Consider the following 17237-nt stretch of genomic DNA (forward strand, 5'->3'; position numbering starts at 1 on the left):
CTTCCATTATATCACAAGAGTTCTCTGTTCCTCAGCATTTTTTATTTTCTTTCTCTCTCTCTGCTAATCTCCTTGGTGTTCCCAGAGGCACTCAGCATTTTTTATCCTTTCTCTTCATCTGGAATCCCCTGCAATATCATTTAGTCTAGCGTGTGACCCTAACACCAGCCTCCTAACTCCAGCTTAGTAAACAGGTGGGCCAGGGTGGAAGTGGGAAGCTGGGATTGGGGTCTATGCTCACCTTTTGCTATCAGACAAGGTCGCTAAAGGAGGGGATGGGTTCCCTCGCTTGGTCTGTGTAACAGTGAGGGAGAGAGTCTCATGACAGTTCTGAGAGGCCATACTTTCTCCTTGAACCAGAACTTGCTTTGAATACAGGAAGGTGAGTGTTCTAAGAAACTTCAGCTGCCAAGGAACCCATCGTACCCTTTCTTACCTCTGTGGCTTGGCTGTGTTAGCCACCTGCTTGTGCTGAGTGTTATGACATGGAAGGAAATCAGCCAAAGGCAGAGAGCCTTGGTGGGATGTACACAAATCAAGGAGTGAAATGAAAACAGTTGGGTTTGAGTTTGTTTTGTGCAGCATTTCTAATGAAGGCCTGGTTAGAATACTGGAGGGCTCAGGGTGATTATGTTATCGTTGTACCCCAGAAGTCAATCCTCTATACTGTGATAAAAGTGCGCATGTATGTAGAAGCTATGACTTAGAGTTCTGTGATTTCTTTTTCTTTTTATGGCCGCACCTGTGATATGGAAGGTCCCAGGGTAGGAGTAGAATTGGAGCTGCAGCTGAGGCCTCCACCACAGCCATGGCAATACTGGATCTGAGCCGCATCTGTGAACTACTTTGCAACTTGCAGCAATGTCAGATCCTTAACCCATTAATCGAGGCCAGGGATGGAATCCACATCCTCACGGAGACTACATCGGGTTCTTAACCTACTGTTCCACAATGGGAACTCCAAAATTCTGTAATTTCGAGGATGTCACATTTGAGCTGAAGGCTCTTATACTTGCATTTTAAATGGGCATTGCACACTGTAAAGATACATGGTAATTTTTAAAATTAAGATTTAAGTTTTTCCTCCCTTAAGATATATTCAATGGAAAATAAAAACATCACACAAGAGAGAGACCATGGAAGAAAGGAAAAGTCTTTATATTTTAATCCCTTTAATGACCCATCTCCCCCTGCTTTTGGAAGAAGGCGTCCCACTTCTGCATTTTGCACCAGGCGCTGAAAATTATGTAGTCAGCCCTGGCCAGCAAATTACTGGGCCCTGCTCCTTCCTCTTGGAGTCCCAGGAAAGCTCAGCTTTGAGTGGGAAAGAGGGGTCAGCACCAGGGACTCAACCTTGGTCCCAGAGAGTTTGTGCTGTGGTTCCCAACTCCACATTTATTTTCAATGAGTTAGAAGAACTTTCAAAATACTCCCCAAACATCATATTTAGTTTGGGATGAAAGATGTGTCTATTCTCCTTAAGTAGGAATAATAAGACGTCTAATTGTCTAGAGACCACACAGTACAAGAGGCCCAGATATTTTTAAAACTAAAATTTCACACAACCTCAACCACATCATGAAAAAAAATATAGATCTTCTAGGAAGTGTACAAACCCTTTGAAATTTCCATGACAGAAGGTTTAGAACATTCTCTAACTCAAGGTGATTTAAATACTGAAAGAAAAGGTCACATATCTACCTTATTACATTGCCAAGGGCGAGGGGGAGGGAGTGGTATGGACTGGGAGTTTGGAGTTAGTAGATGCAAACTATTGCACTTGGAGTGGATAAGCAATGAGATCCTGCCATATAGCACAGGGGACTATATCTAACCACTCATGATGGAGAATAATGTGAGAAAAAGAACCTATCTATCTATATCTGGGTCACTTTACTGTACAGCATAAATTGACAAAACATCAAAACATTGTTAATCAACTATAATAATAATAAAAAGATTTCCTAGAGATAGAAAGGCTGCACAGGAGCTGGTAATTTTTGATGTTATCTTTAAAATAAATTCCTTCCCTGTTAACACTAGAGGTCACTCTGCCACCGCAGATGTGAAATAAGCACCCTGGGGCTGGGAAGGTCAGCACAGCTAATCTGTATAAATTGCTGAACCATGAGCCAAATTTGTACCTAATTATGAGTTGCTTTGATGCAGCCCCACTCCTATTAAAAGTTTCCCTCTTTTCTGCAGAACTGTGGTTGGTGTGACGTATATTTCAACCCAAGCCCTACAATTTCCTAGTGAAGCTGTTGCATTTCAAGCTCCCTCATCTCCCTAGCCTCCAGATTTTTTTTCCCCGGCAGTGTCATTGGCTTGTGGAAGTTCCCAGGTGAAAGAGTGAGTCGTGCCCACCAGCAACCCAAGCTGCTCCAGTGCCAGATTAGCTGCTGCACCATAAGACAGCTCCCAGCCTTTATTTTTTGATGTCCATTTTCAAGTTGGAGAAAACACCTGTCACTTTGCTATCAAATGGTGATAACTTGGTTGATGTTTCTCTATGAGTCTGAGGTAGAGATTTTTTTTTTTTTTTTTAGGGCTGCACCTGTGGCATATGGCGATTCCCAGGCAAGGGGGCGAATCAGAGCTACAGATGCTGGTGTACACCACAGCCACAGCAATGCCAGATCCGAGCCATGTCTGCAGACTACACCACAGCTCATAGCAATGCCAGGTCCTTAACCCACTGAGCAAGGTCAGGGATCGAACCTGCAACTTCATTGTTCCTAGTCGGATCCATTTCCGCTGTGCCACAACGGAAATTCTAAATTTAATACAATTCTGGATATGGAATGGCAAAGACCACAGGTGGACCAAACTGTGTGGAATCAATTGTCTAGAAATTTCAGAGTTTCTCTCTCCTGTTTTTGGAGATACACAAGACTAGTTACTAGTATACCTCTACTAGTATCCTGCATAAGGAATAGTATTTTTTGCATGGGAGGTGGTTGAGGTTTGGTGTCTGAACCTCAAAATGGCTTATCAATTGGAAATTAAAACCATTACTTTAGCATCCCTGGAAATCTTCAGTTTCCTTAGGTGTAAGCCTTTTCAGAATAACATTCTTTCTGATTTGGATTCCTGAGGTCTGGCATGTTTGTCTTTGTGGAAATTTCATGTACAATTGCAGACAAAAATGTCTGCCTCCTTTTATTAATGGCTCCAATTCACGGGTGTTCCGTCTGTAACCCACGGGACATACGAGGGACTTTGCAGTCTCCTCATTGAGGAAGGGTTGGTTCCCGAGCTGGGGAGGCATCAGAGACCTGAATACCGAACTTTATGAGAAATAAGGAGAACAGTGGAAATGTATCGTTCCAGTGGAGCTTCGTGAGGCATAGGTGAGGAGTATGTGGGAGAGACACTTGATGCAGATGACACACAGGTTAGAAAGACCTTAACTAGCGGACTAGCCAGACCTTCCCTCTGTGGTATGCACGCCAGCCACAGAATCGCCCTGAACCCTTTGTGGTGCATTCAGGCCTGGACTGGATTTTCAGAGTATTTTGCTTAGACTTAGTGCCCCAAGGCGGTGGAGATCATCCTTCTCTGAAAGAAGGTAACAAAAAACAGTCCATGGTCACTTACCTCGGCAGCTGTGGGTCTGCCAACCATAGATTTCCCATCTCTATTGGAAAGGTGCTGAATGGAGCTGATCGATTTAATAGCTGCTGATGTGTCTCAAATGTTGCCATAATCTGTATCACCAGTGGGCTGCCTTCCCAGTGTCCTCATCTGACCTGGTCACAGTGGCTTCTTGATGTAAGAGTGGAAGGAGCTTTGAGATGTCTTTATGGGAATGTGTCCTCTTTAGCCCCGGGTTGGGGAGGGTTGGGGAGATCCTCAAGTCCACAGCTTCCCTCCTAATGCTTTTACTATTGTACCTGCTTACATCCTTCTGCTTAGATTTAAATTAAAAGCTCTAATTAGTCTCCTGTTTTCTAGCAGCCTGTGAAAATACCATTTAGGGAGGAACTGTTTAGAAAGCAGGTTTTTACTTAATAAACAGTGATCGATCGAATCGATTAACCATGAACACATTCCTGCAGCGTCTGTGGGTGGCACTTGTTGTTGGTAATTGCAGTTCACATGGACCAGACTATTAAATGGCTCCCTGCAAATGACGTTCAGCTCTTTCACTTAACAGAAAGGGGGTGGGGGTGGGAGTGCACCTCTGCTGAGGGCATTTTTAGGGTTGCAACTGTGCCTCCAGCCAGCCTTTGTCTCTAGTTTGTCTTTGCAGCAACTTGATCAATTGTGGCCGTTTACTAAGCATTCACAGACATTTCTGTAAACCTGGCACCTGCTTTTTGACTCATTCGTATGGTAATTAGATCATCTCATCCTGGCTTTGCTGCCTGCATATCAGAATTAGTGATGTGGGCTGGGCGAGGCTTCTGACTGTCCAGCTTCTCTCTGAGGAGACTTGGCTAGAAACCGTGAGGCGAGCTTCCTGGCAGCATTATAAAACTAGCCACCTCCTAGGGAGATGAAAATGATGGAGAAGAAGGAGGTTTGTGCAGGGAAGCCACCCGTAGCCCTGCCAAAGCTGCAAGGGTGCCTGGAGCTGTGGCTGATGGAGGCAGCTGGGGACAGTGGGCACGACTGGGTGCACCTGGAGAAGGGGCTGGTCTCTGTGTGACAGAGGCGGAGGCACCAAGGAAGGACGCCCATCTGTTGGAGTCGTTGGTGATACTCCGGTTCCTGTGGGACAGGCTTCTTTGCCTTTCTGGGCTTAGTTTACCAAAATACCAAAAGCACAAAATAGTGACACGGTGTATACGTGGTCAGGATTCAGTAAGACTTAGTGGGCGGTTCTGGGAGATGGGGCATCTGTGTAGGTTGGAATATGCTTTGTGCCTTTGACACTCTCTCTAGGTACATGGGAAGCACCCAGGGATCTGGATCAGGGTTCTGCAGGCTTTTTGAGTCCTCAGAGCTGAGTTATCTCTTACACCCTCTCGTGGCTCACTTATGCAGTCTCCAGGGGCGCCTAATTTAGTGGTCCTGAGCTTTCACAGTGAATCACAATCTTAGGCTCCACTAGGGTTTGTTGGTCTGAGACGAGATCCAGGTGTGGGTGAGTTTCACAAGTTCTTCTGGTGATTCTAATGTGCAGCCTGGAGAACTGATATAAACCAAGGAAGGACAGAACTCCAACTGCATACATTTGGCTTTGAAATGTTTATTATGTATGTGTTTATTTTTATTTTACTTACCCAGGTAGTTCTAATCTGAAAATGTCTAATTCCCTGGGAAGACCCTGTAGATTGCCTGGCCTGACAGTCACTCCCCGCCTTGACCCCACCTAGTACAGAAACTGAGGATACAATGTGTGATGCAGTGGGTGGCATGTAAGGCAGAGCTAGTCAATATAATGTAAGGAAGACCCCATCATTGGGTGATTCTAGGAAAGCCTTTTTTTCTCTGTTAAAAGAGGTGTGGAAGACCACCACTAATTTCCTTTTTTCCTGCCTTGAATGTGGATGTGATGCCTGGAACTCATGCAGCTATCTTGCTACCTTGAGGGTAAGGCTAAGAAAAAAGGAGAGACCCTGGATTTTACAAATCAACCCCAGCAGTGACTTGCTTCTAGATTTTTTTACTATGGGGGAAAAGCAAGCCTCTATTTGTTTAAGCCACTAACAGGTTATCTGTTACTGGTAGCCAAACATTTCTTAGCAAATACACTTTCAAATGGAACATCATGGTGAAAAGCTGACCAGGAGAGAGCCGAGAAGACAAACACATTTCTTTGGAGTGTCTACCATGAGCCAGGCACTGGGCTTTCACATGAGTTATTTCAAGCAGTATCAGAGACATTGGTTATTACCATTTCAGCTGAGAAAACTGGGATTGAATAATTGCCCCAGGTTCAAACAACCAGTTTAGTGTGAAGAACCAATTACCAAACAAAAGAATCAAAATCCCAGTGAGTTTTATCTGTCTCCAGAGCCCTTGCCCCTACTCCTAGTCAAGAGGAGATGCTCTAGCCCAGGATTATGGGGAAGGATAGTCAATCCAGTAAAGCTGCTGAGCTGGGGCAGGTGTACCCTGACTTCAAGGAGAGTATGGTGTGTCCCATACTCGACCTTGAACTGCCTCCCTCATCTCCGCAGCACACAGAACAGTAATGGGGGCCATGATGCTGGGCTGGCCTCTTCCATCAGGGAAAGACAGAGAGGAGGAAGGGGAGAAAACCTCCCAGGCAAATTCCTTTTGAAGGGAGCATTGATATTGGATGATAGAAAGATGGAAAATCCAGTCACATGGGCTTGGAAATGAGAAGTGACAGCCCCCTCCAGGTCTGTGTCCAAAGCAGAGATCTGTGTACTTAATAGGGAGGGTTGGAGCACTGGTACCAGGAACTCCCTGATTGCCCATTTTAACACATGCATTATAAAAATTCATGTATTATAAATAGAACTTCATCACTGATTGTGGGGTCAGTCATTCCCCATACATCTTTTATCTCCATATAACACAAAGTTAAAGACCCTTCACCTCCAGGCACTGCTATGTATGGCCAGGGGCACGTGGACCTGGATGGCTCTGACAGGATTGAGGTGCCCATAAAGTGTCATACTCATCCTTCTGTCCTAACGCTGGGAACTGGCACCAGAGCAGCCCGCCCCCTGAGTTATAGCCGCTGGCCTCGCCTCCCAGTTCCTCGTCTCATTGATTTGCACCTTCCCAACTGGAAAGATCATTAAGAGAATTGGTTTACAAGGCTCTTGCTGAGCTGTTGGCTGTGGGGGAGAAAGTAAACAGACGCTAGATAGAGCTGTAACATATGATGTTATATCCAATGCTTAATGAGGCCAGTAAAAACAGGAAGGCAAGATTAGCTGCAGATAAATGAACATGCTTTGTGTAGAATCGAGAGTTGACTGTATTTTATTTGATTTAGCCCTGGAAATAGCAGTTGTTGTGTCAATTATTGCAAAAGAGTTCTCACCAAGCTCTTCATTGAATTCACCTCCTTGACTGAAACATTAAAATTTCACTTTGTTTCCATGATTGTAAGAGTTACACAGTCTCAAGCAGAAAATATAAAGAAGAGACATAAAATAACGGATCATCCCACCACTAACAGTAATTTGTAACAGTAGGTAACATTTACAAGTGCTAGCAGGTGCCAAGCTCTGTCTAGAACCATTACTCTATCAGCACATTGATTTAACCCTCTGTGAAGTAGAGACAACTAGCAACCACTTGCTTAATATGAGGAAATGGAGGCAGAAAAGTTTAACAACTTCTCCAGGGAGGCAAACTCGGAAGTGATGGAGTTAGGATTCAACCCTGGAAGTCTGGCTCTGACACCTGAATTTTAGCCATGCAGCTCTAGTGTCTCTGAGGGAAACTACAGATAACGTGGTTTTCTCCCTTTGAATATGCATGTCAACATAATATATATTTACACATTCAGGATTACGTGATATCTGCTGGTTTGCAGCATGCTTTGTCACATAACTTTATGTGTCATTATAAGTAAGTTTTTGATGACTGCATAGTATTCCTTCCTATGGGGGTGTACAGAAGTATTTTTAAAAATCAGTCTCCTAACATCAGGCATTTATACTCTTTCCAAGGGCTGGTTCATTTTATAAATAATGCAGAGATGAAACCTAGTTTTCTATACACATCTCTGAGTGAACGCCTTATTTCCTCTAGCTGCATTCCATAAGAAAAATTATGGGGCAAAAACATATGGGCACTTTTAATGCTCTTGATGCTTACATAGATTTAGCTTAATGATTCATTTGACCACGATGATGAAATGAATGGCCAGTTTCAAGTTTGAAGTTGTAAGCAACTCTATCCTCAGCTGTGTGACAAGGACACTTTTGACAAGTTGGAAAATGACGCACGGTGGCTTTAGTGCACCCCGTAGGCGCCGTGATGGACTGTCCTTCTTGGACCCCTCACAGTGCTGTGTTACAACCCCTTGCTTGCCTGTCTTCCCTGCTGGACCTTGAGCAGGAGGAGGGTGGGTTACTGACCATATGTTCACTGAGCATCCTCTTGAGGCCAGTCATGGGTAGGCAGGGCTCCTGTTCTTACCTATATCCCAGCGCTGGTACAAACCTGAGGGCTTGGGTGTCCCCCGAAGGGTCACCTTCTCCCTCTGCTTTGCCTTATGTCCTTACACTCAACCTCCAAAACTCAAGTCAGGTGCCTTCTAATGGAATGGAAACAGACATTTTCAGAAGACAAATGTGATCGTATATCCAATCCTTGCAAACATCTTGAAAGTTGGATCCTGATTGTTGTATCCCATTTCACAGATGAGGAAGCTGAGGCACTGAGAAGAGGCCACACTTTTGTAAATTTACCTGCTGAATTCCCAAGGCTCTGTTCTTTTCACTTCCACCCTGTAGCTTTTAGGAATGAACTTCCAGGGTCCTGGAGAGGATTAAGCTTAGGGCTCAATGCTCGCCTGGACTCCTACAGAGTCAGTGTGGTCCCACCGGAAATACTCACAGAGCCAGGACTGACATTTTTGGCCATATTTTCAGGTTCAGGTCATGGATCCAGAAGTCCTCGTGATGAGAGGGGAACCCTGTGGTCACACCAACCACCAGGCTGAAATGAGTGTTTAGAATGACTCTCTGGTAGCACTTTAGTTTTTTCCATCTGGTGACAACAATCTCACCCTGCTTCTTCTAATTAAAAAGGTGACTTTTGTTGTTGGTGTTTTTAGCAAAATGGCTTCCACCACATTGTTCATTTCACATAAGGCAATCCGAGGGCTCTTCTGTTTGATCATTTGTTCATTTATCTGCTCTGAGTCCTGTCTAGGAGTCAGACCTTGTTCTTGGCATGCAGAATCCAGAGGGGCCTGAGAGAAAGATTCTCCCTCAAGGATCTCCCAGTTTAGTAGAGAGACACACAGGGAAATAACTGTATGCCACATGGAATTGGGTGGTGGCTTTAGGTGCAAAATTCTCTGGGCATGAGGGGAAGGAACAAATTAATTTCTCTTAATCTTTGGAGTTCCTGTTGTGGAATAGTGGAAAAGAGCTTGACTAGTATCCACAAGGATGTGGTTTTGATCCCTGGTCCCACTCAGTGGGTTAAGGATTCAGTGTTGCCGTGAGCTGTGGTGTAGTTTGCAGAACTCAGATCCTGCGTTGCTGTGGCTGTGGTGTAGGCCAGCAGCTGTGGCTCCGATTCAACCCCTAGACTGGGAGCTTCCATGTGCTGGGTCACTTGGCTGTACAACAGAAATTGAAAGAACATGGCAAATCAACCATACTTTAGTAAAAAATCTAAGAAAGAAAAAAAAAAAAGGACAGAAAATGAAGATGTTCTTCTGAGTCCAATGGTGACTGTAAATATGGCGCAGCGTTGTTTCCTGGAAAAACATCATACTTGCTCTCAGCTTGCAGATGGCTGGTAAAGCCCTTCCTTTATCCTGGTCCTGGAAGGTGCATGAAGCTATGGAGGTACATGGGACTGGGCCCCTCAAAGTGTCCCAGGCCAGCCTTGAATCTGCACAGGGAGCTGTCTGTGATACTGCTCTGCAGCTCCAAGGGGCTCTGGGGTCAATCATGTGCAAATTAAGAAGGGTTTACATTTTAAGCTGTCACTGCAATAATTTCAAAAGGAGGTGCTGGAATCTTTCGGATCAAAAGACTTTTAAAAAGTGCCCTCCGTTTTCACACTACAAGCTGGAATGGCTCCACTGGGTTGTACCCAATAACTCAAGCTTTAAAAATTCCATTTCTATGTTGTATGTTTAAATGTTACAAAGCTCTGTCATAAATCACCTTCTCCTGTGGCCACCTCCTCTGTCAATGAGAAGCCCTGGTTATAAATCAGGATCAAACCAGACATGATGGAACCCCCCACACCACCCCTTTTAAGAAAGTTTATTAGACTTTTTAATTATAAGAAATAATATTCCTTGTAGACATTTTAAACAATAAAGATATAATGAATTTGTAAAAAAATCAGCTATAACCCCACCAATCAAAAGCAGACCAACTGTTAATTACACTTTTTAAAAATAGCATAGCTATGGTTATAATATTGTTCAGAATGAATGAACCAGGATGGACTGACATTCGTGTACTCTTGTGTGCTTTTCAAATGTTTTCCCCCTAAGACAATTTTGACATCTTGGTGCCACCAATATGTTGCAGGGTGGGTGCAGGGACAATGAAGACTTTTTGTTTCTTCAATGGACCCTTGAAGTATTGTGACTCTACTTAAACTCTCTTAGTTACTGGGAGTAGGAATACTCTTCAGGCAAGACCAAAATGCCTCATCTCTGGGGGTGCACACGTGGGATGGAGTGATTCAATCTTCAGTTGGAAAGGAGGATGTCTGGAGTTCCCGTTGTGGCTCAGTGGTAATGAACCCAACTAGTATCCATGAGGCTGTGGGTTCAATCCCTGGCCCCACTCAGTGGGTTAAGGATTCAGTGTTGCCATTGAGCTGTGGTGTAGGTCTCAGGTGAGGCTGGGATCCCTTGTTGCTGTGGCTGTGACTTAGGCCAGCAGCTGCAATGCCAATTCAACCCCTAGCCTGGGAACTTCCATATGCTGTAGGTGCAGCCCCCCCCCACAACAAAAAACAAACAAAACAAACAAAAAAAGAAAGAAAGGAGGATGTCTGAGTCTTCAGGGGCTGCTCAAACAAAAATCCCATACATGGTGTGGCTTAATAAACAAATATTTATCTTCTCACAGTTCTGGAGACTGAGAAATCCAAGATCAAGGTGCTGGCCAAGTCAGTTTCTGGTGAGAGCTTGCCTGCTGGCTTGCAGAGGGCCCTCCTCTTACCAGGTCCTCAAATGTCCTTTCCTTGGTGTGTGCCCAGAAAGAGAACAAACTCTCCGCTGTCTCTTCTTAGAAGGACACCAACCCTATCAGATCAGGGCCCCACCCTTAGGACCTCCTTTAACCTAAATTACCTCCTTAAGGCTCTAGCTCCACATACGAGGATATCAGAGGTGAATGTTTCAATGTATGGATTTTGAGGGACCCAATTCTAGTCCATAGCAAATGAGGTTGCAGTTGACAGCAGTGACATCCTTCTTCAGTGGCATCAAGAATGCATCCTCTCTTGTCATGAAGGTTGGCAGACATATGCTTTCAGCATCCTTTAAAATAGGTCCTAAAGGAAAATCAAGGCACTTTTCTTTCTAGTTTGAGTTATAGAACCCTAGGCCAGTGGTTCTTATTTGGGGGAAATTTTGCCGCTAAGAGGTATTTGGCAAAGTCTGGGGACATTTTTTAGTTGTCACAGCTGGAGAGATGGGGTGCTATTGACATTTACTGAGTAGAGGGCAGTGAGGTAGCTAAATGTCCTTAATGCACAGGACTGCCCCCCTTCCCCAATAACAAAGAATGATCAGGCCGCAAATGCCAACAGTGCTGGAAACCCCATTCTAAGTTTTCTCTTTTCTGGAAGGGGTAAAACTACTTGGTATAGGGAGTAAAATGAGGAGAATTGACTTGTATTGATCACCCATTACGTGCTCCATGTTAGACCCTCTACAGGTTAGTGCATTCAGTCTTCACAATGAACCTTTGAAGTGGGTATTATCTCATTTTACAGATGACACACTAAGGCTCAGAGAGGTTAAGTAACTTTCCCAAAGTCACACGGGTAGCACATCTGAACACAAATATGTCTTGTTTCAGAGCCCATACCATTTCCACTAGATACACTGTGTCCTGCAGGTGGTGGGATATTGACTGCTTCCAAAGGAAATCTATATTATTAGATGAGGTAGACTATCTGCAGGAGGGGTGTAGTGAACCTTGTGTACTTTCAGACCTAATGGATCTGGAATATGAAAATTTGACCAAGTCAAAACTGGCTCAACCTTCCCTTTGCATCACCCACCAAGAGAAGATTGGCCCTGTGTAGGTAAGAGACCTCTTTCAGAGAACTGATTTTGTATTTTATTTTATCTTTAATAGAGTGTAATTGATCTACAGTGTTGCATCAATTTCAGCTCTATAGCATGGTGATCCAGTCATCCATATATATATATATATATATATATATATATATATATACACATTCTTTTTCTCATACTATCTTCTATTCTGTTCTATTCCAAGAGATTGGATATGGTTCCCTGTGCTGTACCGTAGGACCTCATTGCTGATTTTTAAAGCAGTGATTGTTGCTTAGTAGGCCTTTAAATGGCACCTGCTTCCCCATTACTCAGTTAGAAGACCTGGGAAGGTAGAGTATCCCCAGGCCCCTGCATTCAGGGAGAGGGGGCTGCCCCCACTGTGCTAGCCACCAACCCCTTCCACCCATATTTACTGAGCATCTGCTTTGTGGCTGATGTCCCCTGGGTCCTGGAGACACCCTAATAAGATGCACTGGGCTGGCAAGGTGTATAGTCTACTCAGGATGAGAACTAAAATAAAGAATTAAGATGCCCTGTATGAAGTGTCAGCACTGTGGCACTGGGCTGAGATGTGGACATCACTTTGCAGATGATAGGGGATGGCGAAGGGGATGGTGAGGATCCCATCTGGGAAATAAGCACAGGGAAAGCTTCTCTGAGGAGTAAAGATTGTTCTGGGTTTGCTCAAGGACAAGTAGAACTTTCTTGGGTGCCCCTGGGTGATAAGGGCATGTCAGGGAGCAATAGGGGCAAAGGCCTTGTAAGCCCAGAACATACTGTTTTCAGGGAACAGTGAATACGCATTCATAGACAGAGGTTTGAGCCCCTACTGGGCTCAAATACTGGATGGTGATGAATAACAGAGACACATAATTAAGATTTTATCAGAGCGTTAAAAGGGCTACCAACCCATAGAATAAGGCCATGAGGTAGAGAGACAGGAACATTAGAAGGGGGTGGAATTGTATTCAGGACCCAAGTGGCTAGAACGATCATTTATGTGGCCTGAGATTTGCTCCTGTCCTAGGCCCCAGCCCAAGCATTTTAGGTAGTAAAGCCTCATCTTCATTGTGAAGGTCCCTGGGCAAAGGAACCAGAACACAGTAAAAGTCACAGGGAAAGAGAGTCTTCCTGCTTCTCCATTTCCTGTATTGGTCCTGGCGGGGAGGAGGGGTCCTTGCTATTGTCAACCAGCCCCCTGAGAAACCCCTGAAGCCCCACACTGAAGATAGATGTACCAAACATCCCACCAGATGCAGGGCATCTCTCTGACTAAGGCATCACTGGAAAGTTTCCATCCTTGGGGGGACTGTGTCTCTCCAGGGTCCCAGAAAATGTGACTTCATTGAGAAGACACAGACAGACTCTGCACAAGTATTTCCTTCCATCCAAGACTGGGCAGAGAATCTTTTCATGCAAGGAGTACTGGGATGAGGAGCGGGGGGTGGCTGGGTACCCACTTGGGCTTTGTTGGGAGGCAGGGCCATTATAGCATCATTTCCAACATCCAGGACAGCCTGGATGGAGGTACCAGGAGAACCAGCTGGATGATAGACGAGCAACGTGAGAGAGGGGAGAGACCATTCTGGCGAATGTGGTTGAGAGATGAGACGGGAGAGGGCTGGGGATCCAGGAAGAGCTTGTGATAAACCATGATATAGACCTTGGATTTTCTCCTGCATGCAATAACCCAAGGGTGTTGGGTAACAAATGGCAAGAATGATTTGTACTTTAGAAAGTTTCCCTCTGGAGACAGTTGAGATGATGGCTCTATAGATGAGGGACAGACATGGCCTGACTGTCAGGAGGCCAAGTTAGAGGTTATGGGGTGAGAACCAAATGGAATCCCAGCTTCCAGAAGTGGGATGAGAAAGTGGATGGCAGTTCCGTCAGCAGACAGAGAATGTGGGATCAGAAATAGGCTTGCTGGGAAAGATTAGGACTTTGGTTTTGAAGACGCCTCAGGAAATTCAGGTCTGATGTTCTGGAGGCTTGCGGCAGAGGAGATGAAAGAGTAGAGGAGCTGTGGGTGGTGGGGGCTAAGGGTCAAATCGGAGCTGCAGCTGTGGGCCTACACTATAGCCATGGCAACACCATATCAGAGCCGCATCTGTGATCTATGCCCCAGCTTGTGACAATGCCAGATCCCTAACCCACTGAGCAAGGCCAGGGCTTGAACTCGTATCCTTACAGTGACTGTGTTGGGTCCTTAACCCGCTGAGCCACAATGGGAACTCCAAGATCCCAACTTTTAATGGGTGGACAGGGCAAAGTGCTGCATAAAGGTGATTGGAAAGAGACCAGAGGGAAGTGGAGGGAAAGTCAGAGAGGGTGCTGCCCCCTTTAAGAAGAGTTTGTCCCTTTTCATGATAACACTGAAGCTCAGAGCTAAATGATTCAGCTCATTGAGTTTGTCAGTGGAAGAGGACGCAGGTGGCAGGTTTCAGCAACTCTAGGTAAGGGATGGATTCATTAACCAAACTACTCAGTTTAGATTCATTTGAAAGGCTCACAAGAGTCACATTTACAAACATGGGTTTTCTTCTTTTTCATACCAGATTAATATTTTTTTTCCTTTAGAAGGCATATAAATGCATTGCAGAAACTTTGGAGAGTAGAGGAAAAGGGAAAATGATTAACCATAATCCTCTCCTTTTAACCCAGTTGCTATTCGTATTTTGGTGTGACTTTGGTTATTGTATTTTTATTTTGATTTATATTCTGAATTTGTAAACCTAAATTGTAATCAATTGTTCAGATTTTGCACAATCTCCATAATCATCCTTTTTAATGGTCACATGACAATCCACCAAGTGAATGGGCCACTTACTTGAACATATTCCACTTTTGAACATTTAGATTATTTTCTTTTTTTCTCATGGCTCTTTTGTAGAATATTATTACATGGTATTGAGCGTTTTTCTGAATTAAAGATTATTTCCTCATAAAAGTTTCACAGTCAATATTTTTATTGTTCTTAGTACATATTGCCAAATTGCTTCATGAGGGGCTGTATAAGTAATTATCCAGCAAATGTGTGACTAGAGATGTTTATTTTTCATTCTGGATTTCTTCACGGGAATTTCTCAGCTCAGCGAGATGGAAATCAGTGGCAAAAAGGATGGCCGCTCTGGGCTGAAAAGTGGCTTCAGGGCAACATTTCAAGCAAGTGGGGATTGAGACAAGCCCAAGATGATCTTTCAGCCCATACTGTACAGTCAGTCAGCAGAATCTGCAAAGGGAGAGGCCCAAAGGGATCAGGGTAGGATTGGGGATGGGTAGGCAGGAGCAGATTAGAGGAGGAAGAAATCCTGACAGTGCGAAACCAATGAGCAGGCAAGAGAAGGTGAAACAGGCAGGAAACAGACACAGGTGGGAGCTCTCTAGGTCACCTTGGCCTGTTCCTAGAGTCTTCAGAGGATTTATGGCTGGAAACCAGGCCCTTCCAATTCTTAAGGGACCAATTTGTGGGACTAGCCAAGGGACCCATCACATCCTCCGGGGAGCTGTGGACTTCTAAAGGAGCCTCTCACTCGCCACTCAGTGGCATGTAGGGAGTGGGATGCCACCAGCCACATCCACTACTCCCAGGAGGGCTGAGCCAGGTCACCACTTATGAGCCCCATGCTGGTGTCTTAGATCCAAGGGTTGTGTGCACATTGCTAGCCTGAGTAGGGCTAAATGCATCCTCTTGTGCATGATTTTTAAAAAAAAAAAATTTTTTTTATTGCTTTTTAGGAGCAGAAGTGTGGCATATGGAAGTTCCCAGGTTCCCAGGCTAGAGGCTGAATCAGAGCTGCAGCTGCCCGCCTACACCACAGTCACAGCAATGCCAGATCCAAGTGGGACTGCAACCTACACCACGGCTCAGGGAAACACTGGATCCTTAACCCATTGAGGGAGACCAAGGATGGAACCTGTGTCCTCATGGACTCTAGTCGGGTTCTTTAACTGCTGAGCCACAATGGGAACTGTGTGCACGTTCTTATTTCTTTGGTCCCTCTGAGGTCCTTAGAAAGATAATAGTGATAGAAGAGAGTTTAGGTGATGGGACGGGGTTGTACCCTGGCTTCTGTAAGCAATGATGCCAATGCAAGATATAAATACTGCACAGCCAGGGAGAGAAGGACCACGGGGAAGGGAACTTCCTGGTCCTCCTATTGGTATTGGTGGGAAAGGCTTTCGAGTCCAACTTTCCTTTTGTGTATTTCTTAATTCTGAAAGATTCAGACAGGGCTCTGGAGTCCCAGAGGAGGGAAGGAATAAACACTGCAGAACTGCCGCTCCAGAAGCCTTAAGACAACAGAGCACTCATTACTGGGAGAAATATACCCAGGCAGCCACCTTTATTTTTGTTTAGTCTTTTGACAGAGCTGGAATGAAAAGAGTTATGAGGGGGGCTGGGGTGGCGATGTGTGTGTTGGGGGGAGACCTCCTTGCGTTTAACTTCTGTGCGCTGCAATCGGGTGTAATTACCTGTAAGTGTAATTACAGAGAAGACAAATGGCGTTTGTAGCTGCGCTCTTTAAGAGCGAGTTAATTTCCGACTTTGACCGGAACTATGTTAATTAGCCCCATGCTCCCTCTTTCTCTGAATGGAAGTTCCTCACCCAGGACTGAGCTGTGGCTGCCTCTCCAGTACCTTTGAATAATGAAGGGACACCGCATGCCAACCGAATTGGGGCTGCTGTATTAATAAGGCTACTTTCCTGTCCATTTATCATCAATTAAAGGTGCACTAGTTTGTAAAGTAACCCCACCTTCGGCCCGGCTGCCCAGAATGGCTCCTCATTTATTTTCTGCCTGGTTTCGGTTGGAGTTAGACCCACCTTGCAGCTCAGAGGTGACAGGCGGTATGAAAAAGTACACTAATTGAGACATCTCAAGGGAGAAATATAAGAAAACTGAAACGGTAATTAGAATGAGAGGATTTCAAGCTGGGTGAGGAAAATCGAATAGAAGTGCATATTAGAGGCTGTTACAAATGGGGATGAAAGTACTTGGGGGTGGGGAGAGAAATGGATCTCAGAGTAGAGTGTGGCCTTTTAACACTGCAGGGAGAGGGGGTGGGGGAGGGTAAAGAAATATCCTGGGTCAGGTGTACAGGCTTTTAGGAAGGGTGAACTGGCATGCAGGCTGGAAGACAAAGCAAAGTGGAGAACCGGGCCTGCAAATCCCCAAGGTTTAAATGGGATGCTGCCACTTTGGGGAGAGGAAAATGCTCCATCTCTGGTGGGGATTGTGGCTCTGAATGAAAATATGATATCAGGTGCTCCCAATCTTTTGCACAAAAGGGGAGAAGGAAGCTGCAGGAATAGTTTCTGTGATTTGGAAACTGAATACATTC

The sequence above is a fragment of the Sus scrofa genome, chromosome 7 (assembly GCF_000003025.6).
Source record: "Sus scrofa isolate TJ Tabasco breed Duroc chromosome 7, Sscrofa11.1, whole genome shotgun sequence".
In the NCBI taxonomy this organism is placed as follows: Eukaryota; Metazoa; Chordata; class Mammalia; order Artiodactyla; family Suidae; genus Sus; species Sus scrofa.